Here is a 16808-nt window from a genome sequence, read left to right on the forward strand (position 1 = left end):
GAATTAATATATTTTCTCTAATTTTTTTCTTATGAAATGATAAAGCAACCCATTTCATTATGTATGAGGTCAATTTTTTTTTATTGGAGTTAAAATTAATATAGATATATTAATTCCCAGTCGTACCCAGTAGCGTTCTGGCTACTAGGTACGACATATATATATATATATATATATATATATATATATATATATATATATATATATATATATATATATATATATATATATATATGTCGTACCTAGTAGCCAGAACGCACTTCTCAGCCTACTATGCAAGGCCCGATTTGCCTAATAAGCCAAGTTTTCATGAATTAATGTTTTTTCGACTACCTAACCTAACATTTTCGGCTACCTAACCAAACCTAACGTATAAAGATAGATTAGGTTAGGTTAGGTAGGGTTGGTTAGGTTCGGTCATATATCTATATTAATTTTAACTCCAATAAAAAAAATTGACCTCATACATAATGAAATGGGTTGCTTTATCATTTCATAAGAAAAAAATTAGAGAAAATATATTAATTCAGGAAAACTTGGCTTATTAGGCAAATCGGGCCTTGCATAGTAGGCTGAGAAGTGCGTTCTGGCTACTAGGTACGACATATATATATATATATATATATATATATATATATATATATATATATATATATATATATATATATATATATATGTCGTACCTAGTAGCCAGAACGCACTTCTCAGCCTACTATGCAAGGCCCGATTTGCCTAATAAGCCAAGTTTTCCTGAATTAATATATCTTCTGTAATTTTTTTCTTATGAAATGATAAAGCTACCCATTTCATTATGTATGAGTTCAATTTTTTTTATTAGAGTTAAAATTAACGTAGATATATGACCAAACCTAACCATCCCTACCTAACCTAACCTAACTTATCTTTATAGGTTAGGTTAGGTTAGGTAGCCGAAAACGTTGGGTTAGGTTAGGTTAGGTAGGTTAGGTAGTCGAAAATACATTATTTCATGAAAACTTGGCTTATTAGGCAAATCAGGCCATGCATAGTAGGCTGAGAAGTGCGTTCTGGCTACTAGGTACGACATATATATATATATATATATATATATATATATATATATATATATATATATATATATATATATATATATATATATATATATATATATATATATGTATATGTCGTACCTAGTAGCCAGAATGCACTTCTCGGCCTACTATGCAAGGCCCGATTTGCCTAATAAGTCAAGTTTTCATGAATTAATTGTTTTTCGACTGCCTAACCTACCTAACCTAACCTAACTTTTTCTGCTACCTAACCTAACCTAACCTATAAAGATAGGTTAGGTTAGGTTAGGTAGGGTTGGTTAGGTTCGGTCATATATCTACGTTAATTTTAACTCCAATAAAAAAAATTGACCTCATATATAATGAAATGGGTAGCTTTATCATTTCGTAAGAAAAAAATTAGAGAAAATATATTATTTCAGGAAAACTTGGCTTATTAGGCAAATCGGGCCTTGCATAGTAGGCTGATAAGTGCGTTCTGGCTACTAGGTACGACATATATATATATATATATATATATATATATATATATATATATATATATATATATATATATATATATATATATATATATATATATATATATATATATATATATATATATATATGTCGTACCTAGTAGCCAGAACGCACTTTTTGGCCTACTATGCAAGGCCCGATTTGCCTAATAAGCCAAGTTTTCCTGAATTAATATATTTTCTCTAATTTTTTTCTTATGAAATGATAAAGCTACCCATTTCATTATGTATGAGGTCAATTTTTTTTATTGGAGTTAAAATTAACGTAGATATATGACCGAACCTAACCAACCCTACCTAACCTAGCCTAACCTATCTCTATAGGTTAGGTTAGGTTAGGTAGCCGAAAAAGTTAGGTTAGGTTAGGTAGGTTAGGTAGTCGAAAAACAATTAATTCATGAAAACTTGGCTTAATAGGCAAATTGGGCCTTGCATAGTAGGCTGAGAAGTGAGTTCTGGCTACTAGGTACGACATATATATATATATATATATATATATATATATATATATATATATATATATATATATATATATATATATATATATATATATATATATATATATAGGGGGGTACCACATCTGGTACAATTATAGGGACCCACAGCCTCAGAGAAGGGAACACATAGCATTCAGGGAAAAACTTATCATTTAACTCTGAATACGAGAGAGTGTTTGCTTCTCCTACCACCCCCTTTTTTTATTATGGTGTACACTTTATTATGCAAGGTTATACAGTTTCATATCTGATTTTATACAAAAAATGAACATTAAGAGGACACAAGAAAAAGTTCGCTTCCTAGAGGCTGTAAATTTCCTCGAACTCGTCCGATGCCGGGCAGGAACCGAGGATGCAGCGGGTATTTCCCCTCTGGACCGCGACACTGAGGCGCTGAAAGAGAAAACCTGCCACTCTAGGGTGTCTTGTGGTGTCAATGAGCTTGGAACCAAGATCCTTAAGAAACCTTCTTGCACTCTCACCCCATGGGCCTAGGGTCTCAGACCTTCTTGGAACGAAGTTGTACCGATGTTCTAATTGCCTGTACTTGACTGACTTTTGTCTTTCTCTGTGTGTCGCCGCAGCTCCTGCTGTGCCGGCAGAGAGGTTGATGTATGTGGTTGGCAGGGTGGATACGCAAGTATAGTCCCATTCCAACTGCCTGCCACCCTTCCACGGACGCAGTGTAATTCTGTCTGGTCGGCCGGCAAAGCTAACAGAGTCACGGTTCAGTAGGTTGTGGGGCTCTCTCTCCGCTGGACACTGAGCAGAGGCAAGGCTTCTTTTAATGATGTCATTGACTTCGTCGTGTCTAGTGTGCCAACCACCCGATTTTCCACAGTGCAGGCCATGCAATCCATATTCGTCAGCATCTGCCTCGCCGCAAATACACCTATGAACAGTGTGGATAGGAGCAGCAAGGCGGAGAGCGACTGCAATACGGAACTCCTGTGGATCAAGACGTGTGCCTGTCACAGACATGGGGACTGCCAAAAGGAAGTTCCCTGCATGGAGAGCCTGCACAGCTGTGAGGCGTGCACGATCACTGGGGGTTGTTGCTGCCTCCAGAAAGCTGTGGCTTCTTTGTCTACAATGGGGCTGTCCCAACTGGATTGTTTCTTGGCTTTCGGCATGGCTGGTCTGAGTGCTGGGTCTGCCATGGCACCCCATTTTGTGTCGCATTCCGTGTAGTGGGGGTCCTGTATCCCCGCTACATCACTCAGGGTGTCAGGTAGTATTTCCTTAACCAGGTCATCTGATGCAGAGGAGGAAGACAGGAAGGCTGGGACAGCAATTTGGGTGGTGGTGTGGACAACCAAGCCATCGAGCCTAACAAGAGAAGGTTAACAACTTTTTCCAACATGGTCTCCAGTAAGAGGTCATACTCTTCAAGCTTTCGGTTGTCGTAAGATGGGGCGCACCTCAGAAAGTAGGTTAGCCTCGGAAGGAATAGGTATTTGGTGAGGAGATAAAAAGCATCGTGGGCATCGATGTCACCTATTCTGTCTTCCGTCCTCCTAAGGTCTGCGATTTTCTTGTCAAGGATCTCCTCAATGGCGTTAGACCCGAGGGAGGCTCCAAGGAGGGTGCTGTTCTCGGCCCTAATGCAACCCGTTCTCGCACTTGCTTATATCAATATTGGCTTATTTAATAAGTGCATATGTGAGATACTAATTGTAAATATTTTAGTTTACCTTGAAAACCTTCATAGAAAACACCGACCTCACCTAACCTTCTTAGTATGTTAAGATAAGCATCTTATTGCTTCTTATTTACATTTATTACTTAACCTATCAACGGTATAGGTTAAGTAATAATTGTAATTAAGAAGCAATAAGATGCTTATCTTAACATACTCAGAAGGTTAGGTAAGGTCGGTGTTTTCTATGAAGCTTTTCAAGGTAAACTAAAATATTTACAATCAATTAGTATGTCACATATGCATTTATTAAATAAGCCAATATTGACTATAAGCAAGTGCGAGAACGGGTTGCCCTAATGACATGGGCTCCAGGCAAGGCAGACCTTATTCTAGCTACGATGTCTGGGTTGGAGGAGACTACTTCACACTTGAAAGGGGTTCAGGACGAGACCCAGGCTTACTTCTTGCTCCCTTATATACCTGATATCTGCCAAGAGGTGGTCTACGGTGCCAGCTATAGTGCCATCATCCAAAAACCAGATGTTGAACTCGCTAGACAAGCTTTCGGTGATTTCTTTTAAGACTAAGCAGAAAAGAAGGGGAGCAAGAGGATCACCTTGCTGAACACCTTCACATAATCTGATTTCATGTTCACCAAAGAGCAGTTTTGACTCACCACTGTAGCACGACAGTATGAACGGGTAGAGGGGCCGGAATTGGCGATGTACGGCAGAAAGTACTGCATCTCTTCTGACCATGTTGAAGGCATTCTTAAAGTCCAGTTTGAGCAGGGCCTTTTCATCAGAAATGTTGGTGATGTATGCTCGTGCTGCATGGGGACCCGCTTCACAGCCTTGGGAGATTCCAAATCCTAGCTGAATTAGTTTCAGCAATTCAACCACTTGCTGGCTGACAACCCTCGTAGCAGCCTTGGCAATCAGGCGTCCGAGAGTGTTGCCAACAGCGATTGGCCTGATTCCTTCGTCCTTTTTTTTTAGAGCACAGAGGGAGGCACCAAAAAAGAGGGGCTTGATGACCTCAGGTATATCACCAGCCAGGCACATGTTGACGAACCTTGTGAGTTCCATACGAAGATCTTGTGCAGCATCACCAACCGCAGGATTTAACATTTGCTTGATGTGTTGAGGTTTTAACCTTGTAAAGCCGCCTGCTGACCCAGGTGGAAAAGAAAAGGCTGCTATGTAGACCTTAGATTCACCAACAGTTAATGGGTCTGAAATGGTGTCGGCTGATGGCGAAACGAAGTTGTCGCCTTGAGGGGCTCTGGGTGGGTGCTTGCTTTGCAGGGCCCGTGCTGTGGCTGAGTTTCGAGGAGCAATTTTCTCGTCACTGGTGAGGACTCTAATAGCACTTGCGGTATTTCCTTCTTCAATTTTGTTGGTGATTTGTGCTCTAATTTTGTACGTTCCTGGTATGTTGTTGTTACCATTTCTGCGGTGGGTGTGTTTTGCTCGGAGAGGCAGGCGAACTAGGTTGTCCCCCCCTTGGGTATTCATTTATTGCCCTCAGGACCGAGGAAGCCAATAATTTGTCCCTCCTTGGAGGGACGGTGAGGCATACATTGCCAAACAAAAGGACATTATGCCACGCTTGAATGTTTTCCGTGGCATAATTGACCCTTTTCAGAAGATTACAGAGTTTGGTTGCTGCATTTGGGCGGACTGCTTTTGGGATGTGTGGTAATGTTCTAGCAGACGTCGCTATGATCGCTTGGGTGAGGTTTTCAGATGAGATTAGGTTAATGGGAGTCTCTTCCCTAACTGTTAATGGCAGCTGGCCATTGCTTCCCTTTGGAAGCTGGTGGGAACCACTGCATCTTACCTCGTTGACGGTGTGAAAGCGGATAACACCACCGTTAGAGTTTATGGCGGTGTTTTTGTTGCATACTCGGCAAAAACCTCTTTTAGGAGTAGTTGTTGGCACCTCAAGGCTTGTGCAGTCTTGCCCGACCGCTGGGACCTCTTCCATTTCAACTCGGTTGGGAGAGTTAAACTGTGCATTGTTCTATAGAGGGGGGCAAACATCCTGGGTCATGGCCAAGAAACTGCCAACAACTGGGTGTGGAGGCATCAGCTGGGTGTGGCGGCCGCGACTGGGTGTGGAGGCCGCGGCGGGGTGTGGAGGCCGCGACTGGGTGTGGAGGCCGCGGCGGGGTGTGGAGGCCGCGACTGGGTGTGGAGGCCGCGACTGGGTGAGGAGGCCGCGGCGGGGTGTGCAGGCCGCGGCGGGGTGTGGGAGCCGGTGGGGCGAGGGTCACCTCAGGTAGTGAGATGCGAGGTGGATAAGGTCGATTTGGGGGGGAGGCGTAGTATCGAGTGGGCTATACACCTGACACACAATATACATTCATATATATATATGTACACCAGGGTATGTATGACACTGAGAATATTGGGTTGGCACTGTGTTATGTGTATGACACTATAAACTGGGGTTGATACTTTGTGGTGTGTATGGCACTGAGTATCGGAGTTGGCACTTTGAGATGTATATATCACTATGGCACTATGACACTATACACACATGGTATTCACTTTGTATGTCGGGGCCGCAAAGTATACACTAAACAGAGAAATTATTCACTATCATTCACTGAGCTCACAAGGGAGGTGGTGTGGTGGTGAGGGGAGTTTGAAATGCGGCCACTACCAGCCCTTCTCCGGCTTGACGGGTGAGCGTGAGCGGGTGTTCTTAGTGACGCCTTACTCTAAGGTTCACTTTCCCTCACGTACGCGCCTCCCTCCTCTCCCGCCCCGGCCGTTAAGGTGGGAGGCCTCCCTCACTGACACTGTTGCTGGTGAGTTCAAGCTTAGAAAGTCGGAGAAAGCCGGAGAAAATTGTAAAATACCGCGTTGACTGGGACGATGGAGGGACTTCACACGCTGAAGATGTCTTCTAATGATGTTCACATATGTCCTGACCAACTCCTCACCTGCTTGGCCTCACTGTTTTGTGATAAAGTATGAAGGTAGCCCGGAGCTCCACGGTGCGTCCGGTCTCCACGGTACCCCATGTGATTACATATATATACATATACATATATATATATATATACATATACATATATATATATATATATATATATATATATATATTGGTGTATACTGGCAGCAGGTTTTCTTTCAAACATGTTTCATTGAATATGACCGCATATTCTGTATTTATTATTTTCTGGTTTAGGGCTTCTATCCCTCTAACTATTTTCTTAGCATCAGGGCTTAATTGAAATAGGAGTTCTCCAAAACTCATTTTCGTACTTTTAAGGTGAAGAAAAGAAGTGATTTACTATAGAGTGTATTACACTTATTGGTATAATTTGCACGACGTTTCGAACCTCCATGGTTCATTCTCAAGTGAACAGATCTTACAATACTAGTTGATTTTATACCCGCATTAGGTCAGGTGATAATACAATGAAGGTGAAAACATGGGGGGATACATAAGGGATAAATGTGAGGTGAAACATAGAGGCTGCAGAAGGCTTATTGGCCCATACGAGGCATCTCCTATCTAAACACAAAGATTAATCCAGTGAAATTGGCCTGTTATGTTGGACATTGTGTTCTGTGTTGGCATCGATATGTTCTTGTCTTGTCCTTACTCTCATGGTGGGTAGAGTCTACCCACCATGAGAGTAAGGACAAGACAAGAATATATATATATATATATATATATATATATATATATATATATATATATATATATATATATATATATATATATATATATATATATATATATATATATATATATATATATATATGTCCGCGGCCTCCATATATATATATATATATATATATATATATATATATATATATATATATATATATATATATATATATATATATATATATATATAATGTTATTAAATATGACCGAAAAATTCAGATTAATAATTCTAACACGAATTTTCTCAATATTTCTTATGTTTCTTTTTACTGTCAATGGTAATTGAAAAATCAATTCTCCAAAGTTAATTTTTATTTCTAGTCTGATGCGACACTTGAACGCATTTCGTAATAACTTATTACATTTTCAAAGACTTTAGTTTACACACACACAACTATAACCTGCAAACACTAAACAAAGTTCTACTATGGTATCATCTAAACAGCTTTCATCTTATATACCCGCATTTGGGTGAGGTGATATGTTACAACAGTTTTGAATGAGGTGAACAAAACTTTCAACACAAGATAGAGAAAACTTTCAACACAAGACAGAACACGGTGCAATGGGTATAAATTGGGTAAATTAAAGGGAAGGATGGAAGTAACTGCAAAGGGCCTATTGGCCCATATTTCTTGATGCTTCTATATTGGTGCGGAGTCTTGAAGTGGGTATAATATAGTTGTGCATTAATTGGCTGTTGATTGCTGGTGTTGACTTCTTGATGTGTAGTGCCTCGCAGATGCCAAGCCGCCTGCTATCGCTGTATCTATCGATGATTTCTGTGTTTGTTAAGACTTCTCTGGTGATCATCTGGTTGTGGGAAGAGATTATATGTTCCTTAATGGAGCCCTGTTACTTATGCATCGTTAATCGCCTGGAAAGAGATGTTGTTGTCTTGTCTATATACTGAGTTCTTTGAGGCTGCGTTCTTTGGAACGCAACCTCAGGGAAGGAGGCTGGCAGTCACGCTCTGGCTCAGACACACAAACAAAACAAAGATGGCTCCTCACGACAAGCACAACTTGTCAATGGATCCACAACGATCCGACCAACCCTCAATAACAAAGAGAAGAGCAGCTTAGTTCCCGACTCCCATTACATCTTTTATTGGTAGTGATCACTATTAAATATAGGATAGGTAGTTGGTTAAGCTGCAGACGAAGCCCCACAACAAAGTGAGTAGTGTTTTACTCAGCACTACACACACACAAATAATTCATGTCAAACCTGTACTTTATATGTTAATGGAACCGTTATTAATCCCATTCTTTGGTAGGTAAGTTTGTGAGTTGAAGATAATGAGGTGAGCTGGGCAACATAACTTGTGATGTTCTTGCTTACCCTAGCTGTTCCACAGACGCCACCTGAGTGCCAGCCCCCATTTTACAACTGGACCACATGTAGCCACACTCTAACAGCTATCACACTGCCTAATCAGGCCATACCTACATCATGGCTAAGATCTCACATTTGTACTAACCCATGTTTACTATAAGATTGAGTAGTACTAACCATACTGTAGATTAATTACCACCATATATGGCATAATTTATATTATAATAAGGTAAATGTTTATAGCTTATTATATGACCCCCAATTGTTGTATAAGGTGTAAACGTCCCTCCAACTATGTGCAGGTAAATTCTGGCAGGCTGAATCACATATACAGTCCACTTAGAATCATAATCATCAATATTGAAGTGATAAAAAATAGAAAATAAATGTTCACAAAGAATAAAAACAAATAATTGCTTGTTAGGATTATCCAACACCCCCACCCAGAGCACGGAGGGGTGCTCCTGGCCCAGGACGGGGTAACAACGACGACAACAACAAGCACTTCACTCTCGCATCACAACATCAACAACAACAACATCACTATAACAACACATCATCAACAAGAACATCAACAAGGGAACATCAACCACAACAACAACAACAAGTGCATCGACACATTTGAGGTGGATTACCATGAACAAAACGGGAAAATTTTCCGAGATATTATCTTACACATCACCTCAGGTGGTGTTGTTGACCCTTGTGGACGCCTGCTGGTAGATACTGGGGGAGGGTGGGGAGGGCCGGCGGTGGGGAGGGTCGGCGGTGGGGAGGGTCGGCGGTGGGGAGGGTCGGCGGTGGGGAGGGCCGGCGGTGGGGAGGGTCGGCGGTGGGGAGGGCCGGCGGTGGGGAGTGCCGGCGGTGGGGAGGGCCGGCGGTGGGGAGGGCCGGCGGTGGGGAGGGCCGGCGGTGGGGAGGGCCGGCGGTGGGGAGGGCCGGCGGTGGGGAGGGTCGGCGGTGGGGAGGGCCGGCGGTGGGGAGGGCCGGCGGTGGGGAGGGCCGGCGGTGGGGAGGGCCGGCGGTGGGGAGGGCCGGCGGTGGGGAGGGCCGGCGGTGGGGAGGGCCGGCGGTGGGGAGGGCCGGCGGTGGGGAGGGTCCGCGGTGGGGAGGGTCCGCGGTGGGGAGGGTCCGCGGTGGGGAGGGCCGGCGGTGGGGAGGGCCGGCGGTGGGGAGGGTCCGCGGTGGGGAGGGTCCGCGGTGGGGAGGGTCCGCGGTGGGGAGGGTCCGCGGTGGGGAGGGCCGGCGGTGGGGAGGGTCGGCGGTGGGGAGGGCCGGCGGTGGGGAGGGTCGGCGGTGGGGAGGGCCCGCGGTGGGCAGGGTCGAGGGTGGGGAGGGCCGGCGGTGGGGAGGGCCGGCGGTGGGGAGGGTCGGCGGTGGGGAAGGCCGGCGATGGGGAGGGTCGGCGGTGGGGAGGAGACAGGGTGGGAGGAGACAGGGTAGGAGGAGACAGGGTGGGAGGAGACAGGGGTGGGAGGAGACAGGGTGGGAGGAGACAGGGGTGGGAGGAGACAGGGTGGGAGGAGACAGGGGTGGGAGGAGACAGGGTGGGAGGAGACAGGGTGGGAGGAGACAGGGTGGGAGGAGACAGGGTGGGAGGAGACAGGGGTGGGAGGAGACAGGGTGGGAGGAGACAGGGGTGGGAGGAGACAGGGGTGGGAGGAGACAGGGTGGGAGGAGACAGGGTGGGAGGAGACAGGGGTGGGAGGAGACAGGGTGGGAGGAGACAGGGGTGGGAGGAGACAGGGGTGGGAGGAGACAGGGGTGGGAGGAGACAGGGGTGGGAGGAGACAGGGGTGGGAGGAGACAGGGTGGGAGGAGACAGGGTGGGAGGAGACAGGGGTGGGAGGAGACAGGGTGGGAGGAGACAGGGGTGGGAGGAAACAGGGGTGGGAGGAGACAGGGGTGAGAGGAGACAGGGGTGGGAGGAGACAGGGTGGGAGGAGACAGGGGTGGGAGGAGACAGGGTGGGAGGAGACAGGGTGGGAGGAGACAGGGGTGGGAGGAGACAGGGTGGGAGGAGACAGGGGTGGGAGGAGACAGGGGTGGGAGGAGACAGGGGTGGGAGGAGACAGGGGTGGGAGGAGACAGGGTGGGAGGAGACAGGGTGGGAGGAGACAGGGGTGGGAGGAGACAGGGTGGGAGGAGACAGGGGTGGGAGGAGACAGGGGTGGGAGGAGACAGGGGAGGGAGGAGACAGGGTGGGAGGAGACAGGGGTGGGAGGAGACAGGGGAGGGAGGAGACAGGGTGGGAGGAGACAGGGGTGGGAGGAGACAGGGTGGGAGGAGACAGGGGTGGGAGGAGACAGGGGTGGGAGGAGACAGGGGAGGGAGGAGACAGGGTGGGAGGAGACAGGGGTGGGAGGAGACAGGGGAGGGAGGAGACAGGGTGGGAGGAGACAGGGGTGGGAGGAGACAGGGGTGGGAGGAGACAGGGTGTGAGGTGTATATAAGAAATGCTGCCTAGTTTTTTCCGACACTGTTGGCCACACCATCGTCAGCTGTTGTCTGCTGCTGCTGCTGCTGTTGTCTGCTGCTGCTGCTGCTGTTGTCTGCTGCTGCTGTCTGCCGCTGTTGTCTGCTGTTGTCTGCTGCTGTTGCTGCTGTCGGTCTCTGCTGCTGCCGTGGTCTGCTTGTCTGGTTCTCTCGTCGCTACAGTTGTGAGGTAATTATACATGGCTTGTACACGATCAGTTGCCGGAGTATTTGGCCATATTCTACCCCCCGCACTCACCATATTCTACCACCACCATATTCTACCACCACCATATTCTACCACCACCATATTCTACCACCACCATATTCTACCACCACCATATTCTACCACCACAATATTCTACCACCACCATATTCTACCACCACCATATTCTACCACCACCATATTCTACCACCACCATATTCTACCACCACCATATTCTACCACCACCATATTCTACCACCACAATATTCTACCACCACCATATTCTACCACCACCATATTCTACCACCACCATATTCTACCACCACCATATTCTACCACCACCATATTCTACCACCACCATATTCTACCACCACCATATTCTACCACCACAATATTCTACCACCACCATATTCTACCACCACCATATTCTACCACCACCATATTCTACCACCACAATATTCTACCACCACAATATTCAACCACCACCATATTCTACCACCACCATATTCTACCACCACCATATTCTACCACCACCATATTCTACCACCACCATATTCTACCACCACAATATTCTACCACCACAATATTCTACCACCACAATATTCTACCACCACAATATTCTACCACCACCATATTATTGGGAGCAGCGCCAAGTATTAAGTTGAACAGGAAATAGTGTTTAAAAATAATCAGCGCTGCAGGCTGTGGAGGCCAGGCTGTGGAGGCCAGGCTGTGGAGGCCAGGCTGGGGTGAACAGGCTGTGGAGGCCAGGCTGGGGTGAACAGGCTATGGAGGCCAGGCTGGGGTGAACAGGCTGTGGAGGCCAGGCTGTGGAGGCCAGGCTGTGGAGGCCAGGCTGTGGAAGCCAGGCTGTTTAGGCCAGGCTGTGGAGGCCAGGCTGTGGAGGCCAGGCTGTTGAGGCCAGGCTGTGGAGGCCAGGCTGGGGAGGCCAGGCTGGAGACGCCAGGCTGTGGAGGCCAGGCTGTGGAGGCCAGGCTGTGGAGGCCAGGCTGTGGAGGCCAGGCTGTGGAGGCCAGGCTGTGGAGGCCAGGCTGGGGACGCCAGGCTGTGGAGGCCAGGCTGTGGAGGCCAGGCTGTGGAGGCCAGGCTGTGGAGGCCAGGCTGTTGAGGCCAGGCTGTTGAGGCCAGGCTGTGAAGGCCAGGCTGTGGAGGCCAGGCTGTGGAGGCCAGGCTGGGGTGAACAGGCTGTGGAGGCCAGGCTGGGGTGGTCAGGCTGTGGAGGCCAGGCTGTGGAAGCCAGGCTGTTGAGGCCAGGCTGTGGAGGACAGGCTGTTGAGGCCAGGCTGTGGAGGCCAGGCTGTTGAGGCCAGGCTGTGAAGGCCAGGCTGTTGAGGCCAGGCTGTGGAGGCCAGGCTGTGGAGGCCAGGCTGTGGAGGCCTGGCTGGGGTGAACAGGCTGGGGTGGTCAGGCTGTGGAGGCCAGGCTGTGGAAGCCAGGATGTTGAGGCCAGGCTGTGGAGGCCAGGCTGTTGAGGCCAGGCTGTGAAGGCCAGGCTGTTGAGGCCAGGCTGTGGAGGCCAGGCTGTGAAGGCCAGGCTGTTGAGGCCAGGCTGTTGAGGCCAGGCTGTGGAGGCCAGGCTGTTGAGGCCAGGCTGTTGAGGCCAGGCTGTGAAGGCCAGGCTGTTGAGGCCAGGCTGTGGAGGCCAGGCTGTGGAGGCCAGGCTATGGAGACCAGGCTGTGGAGTCCAGGCTGAGGAGAACTCGCTGGGGAGGACAGACTTTGGAGGGCAGGCTTGGGAGGACAGGCTGGGGAGGCCAGGCTGGGGAGGCCAAGCTTGGGAGGACAGGCTGGGGAGGCCAAACTTGGGAGGACAGGCAGGGGTGGCCAGGCTGGGGAGGCCAGGCTGGGGAGGACAGGCTGGGGAGGACAGGCTGGGGAGGACAGGCTGGGGAGGCCAAACTTGGGAGGACAGGCTTGGGAGGCCAGGCTGGGGAGGCCAAGCTTGGGAGGACAGGCTGGGGAGGACAGGCTGGGGAGGCCAGGCTGGAGAGGAGAGGCTGGGGAGGCCAGGCTGGGGAGGCCAGGCTGGGGAGGACAGGCTTGGGAGGAGAGGCTGGGGAGGACAGGCTGGGGAGGACAGGCTGGGGAGGCCAAGCTTGGGAGGACAGGCTGGGGAGGACAGGCAGGGGTGGCCAGGCTGCGGAGGCCAGGCTGGGGAGGCGAGGCTGGGGAGGCCAGGCTGGGGAGGACATGCTGGGGATGACAGGCAGGGGAGGACAGGCTGGGGAGGACAGGCTGGGGAGGACAGGCTGGGGAGGCCAGGCTGGAGAGGACATGCTGGGGAGGACAGGCAGGGGAGGACAGGCTGGGGAGGACAGGCTGGGGAGGACAGGCTGGGGAGGACAGGCTGGGGAGGACAGGCTGGGGAGGACAGGCTGGGGAGGCCAGGCTGGGGAGGACATGCTGGGGAGGACAGGCAGGGGAGGACAGGCTGGGGAGGACAGGCTGGGGAGGACAGGCTGGGGAGGACAGGCAGGGGAGGACAGGCAGGGGAAAACAGGCTGGGGAGGCCAGGCTGGGGAGGACAGGCTGGGGAGGACAGGCAGGGGAAAACAGGCTGGGGAGGCCAGGCTGGGGATGGCCAGGCTGGGGAGGCCAGGCTGGGGAGGACATGCTGGGGAGGACAGGCAGGGGAGGACAGGCTGGGGAGGACAGGCTGGGGAGGACAGGCAGGGGAAAACAGGCTGGGGAGGCCAGGCTGGGGATGGCCAGGCTGGGGAGGCCAGGCTGGGGAGGACATGCTGGGGAGGACAGGCAGGGGAGGACAGGCTGGGGAGGACAGGCTGGGGAGGACAGGCAGGGGAGGACAGGCTGGGGAGGACAGGCTGGGGATGGCCAGGCTGGGGAGGCCAGGCTGGGGAGGACATGCTGGGGAGGACAGGCAGGGGAGGACAGGCTTGGGAGGAGAGGCTGGGGAGGCCAGGCTGGGGAGGCCAGGCTGGGGAGGCCAGGCTGGGGAGGCCAGGCTGGGGAGGCCAGGCTTGGGAGGAGAGGCTGGGGAGGGCAGACTTGGGAGGAGAGGCTGGGGAGGCCAGGCTGGGGAGGAGAGGCTGGGGAGGCCAGGCTGGGGAGGCCAGGCTTGGGAGGAGAGGCTGGGGAGGACAGGCTGGGGAGGACAGGCTGGGGAGGACAGGCTGGAGAGGAGAGGCTTGGGAGGCCAGGCTTGGGAGGAGAGGCTGGGGAGGACAGGCTGGGGAGGACAGGCTGGGGAGGAGAGGCTGGGGAGGACAGGCTGGGGAGGCCAGGCTGGGGAGGCCAGGCTTGGGAGGAGAGGCTGGGGAGGACAGGCTGGGGAGGACAGGCTGGAGAGGAGAGGCTGGGGAGGCCAGGCTTGGGAGGAGAGGCTGGGGAGGACAGGCTGGGGAGGACAGGCTGGGGAGGAGAGGCTGGGGAGGACAGGCTGGGGAGGCCAGGCTGGTGAGGCCAGGCTGGGGAGGACAGGCTGGGGAGGACAGGCAGGGGAGGACAGGCTTGGGAGGCCAGGCTGGGGAGGCCAGGCTGGGGAGGCCAGGCTGGGGAGGCCACGCTGGGGAGGACAGGCTGGGGAGGACAGGCAGGGGAGGACAGGCTTGGGAGGAGAGGCTGGGGAGGCCAGGCTGGGGAGGCCAGGCTGGGGAGGCCAGGCTGGGGAGGCCAGGCTGGGGAGGACAGGCTGGGGAGGACAGGCTGGGGAGGACAGGCTTGGGAGGAGAGGCTGGGGAGGCCAGGCTGGGGAGGCCAGGCTGGGGAGGCCAGGCTGGGGAGGCCACGCTGGGGAGGACAGGCTGGGGAGGACAGGCAGGGGAGGACAGGCTTGGGAGGAGAGGCTGGGGAGGCCAGGCTGGGGAGGCCAGGCTGGGGAGGCCAGGCTGGGGAGGCCACGCTGGGGAGGACAGGCTGGGGAGGACAGGCAGGGGAGGCCAGGCTGGGGAGGACAGGCTGGGGAGGCCAGGCTGGGGAGGCCAGGCTGGGGAGGCCAGGCTGGGGAGGACAGGCTGGGGAGGACAGGCTGGGGAGGACAGGCTTGGGAGGAGAGGCTGGGGAGGCCAGGCTGGGGAGGAGAGGCTGGGGAGGCCAGGCTGGGGAGGCCAGGCTTGGGAGGAGAGGCTGGGGAGGCCAGGCTGGAGAGGCCAGGCTGGGGAGGCCAGGCTGGGGAGGACAGGCAGGGGAGGCCAGGCTGGGGAGGCCAGGCTGGGGAGGCCAGGCTGGGGAGGCCAGGCTGGGGAGGCCAGGCTGGGGAGGCCAGGCTGGGGAGGCCACGCTGGGGAGGACAGGCTGGGGAGGACAGGCAGGGGAGGACAGGCTTGGGAGGAGAGGCTGGGGAGGCCAGGCTGGGGAGGCCAGGCTGGGGAGGCCAGGCTGGGGAGGCCAGGCTGGGGAGGCCACGCTGGGGAGGACAGGCTGGGGAGGACAGGCAGGGGAGGACAGGCTTGGGAGGAGAGGCTGGGGAGGCCAGGCTGGGGAGGCCAGGCTGGGGAGGCCAGGCTGGGGAGGCCAGGCTGGGGAGGCCAGGCTGGGGAGGCCACGCTGGGGAGGACAGGCTGGGGAGGACAGGCAGGGGAGGCCAGGCTGGGGAGGACAGGCTGGGGAGGCCAGGCTGGGGAGGCCAGGCTTGGGAGGAGAGGCTGGGGAGGACAGGCAGGGGAGGACAGGCTGGTGAGGCCAGGCTGGGGAGGCCAAGCTTGGGAAGACAGGCTGGGGAGGCCAAGCTTGGGAGGACAGGCTGGCTAGGCCAGGCAGGGGAGGACAGTCTGGGGAGGAGAGGCAGGGGTGGCCAGGCTGGGGAGGCGAGGCTGGGGAGGCCAGGCTGGCAAGGCCAGGCTGGGGAGGCGAGGCTGGGGAGGACAGTCTGGGGAGGAGAGGCTGGGGAGGCCAGGCTGGGGAGGCGAGGCTGGGGAGGCGAGGCTGGCAAGGCCAGGCTGGGGAGGAGAGGCTGGGGAGGCCAGGCTGGGGAGGCCAGGCTGGGGAGGCCAGGCTGGGGAGGCGAGGCTGGGGAGGCGAGGCTGGGGAGGCGAGGCTGGGGAGGCCAGGCTGGGGAGGCGAGGCTGGGGAGGCCCCGTCAAGAAAAGGAAGGAGGGAATTTGATTCCCATTCAACTTTGAAATGGATGGAAGGAGCCAGATTGTTACGAGAGGAGAGAAAAGGCTGGAAAAGACTAAGGTCATGAGGCCATGAAGCAAAATGTTATCAACATAGCGAAGCCAGAGAGAGGGACGAGTATCAATAGAAGGAAGAAGAACAGTTTCAAAGTGTTCCACGCAGAGATTGGCAAGATCAGGGCAAAGAGAGGAACCCATATATGGTGTGTGTGTGTGTGTGTGTGTGTGTGTGTGTGTGTGTGTGTGTGTGTGTGTGTGTGTGTGAGTAGTGGGTGAGTGTGTGGGTGACTGTGGT

At 52.4% G+C, this 16808-nt stretch overlaps 1 protein-coding gene across 1 annotated transcript in view; it reads left to right on the plus strand.

The window, feature by feature from the left end:
• The first annotated feature begins 11224 nt into the window (after positions 1–11224).
• LOC123757299 (leukocyte elastase inhibitor) overlaps positions 11225–16808 on the plus strand; it is a 36291-nt gene continuing 30707 nt past the window's right edge. The window contains exon 1 of the mRNA XM_069323621.1: positions 11225–11399. The gene's annotated coding sequence lies outside the window, so the exon portion shown is untranslated. The remainder of the gene's footprint in view (positions 11400–16808) is intronic.

The sequence above is a fragment of the Procambarus clarkii genome, chromosome 13 (genome assembly GCF_040958095.1).
Source record: "Procambarus clarkii isolate CNS0578487 chromosome 13, FALCON_Pclarkii_2.0, whole genome shotgun sequence".
Taxonomy (NCBI): Eukaryota; Metazoa; Arthropoda; class Malacostraca; order Decapoda; family Cambaridae; genus Procambarus; species Procambarus clarkii.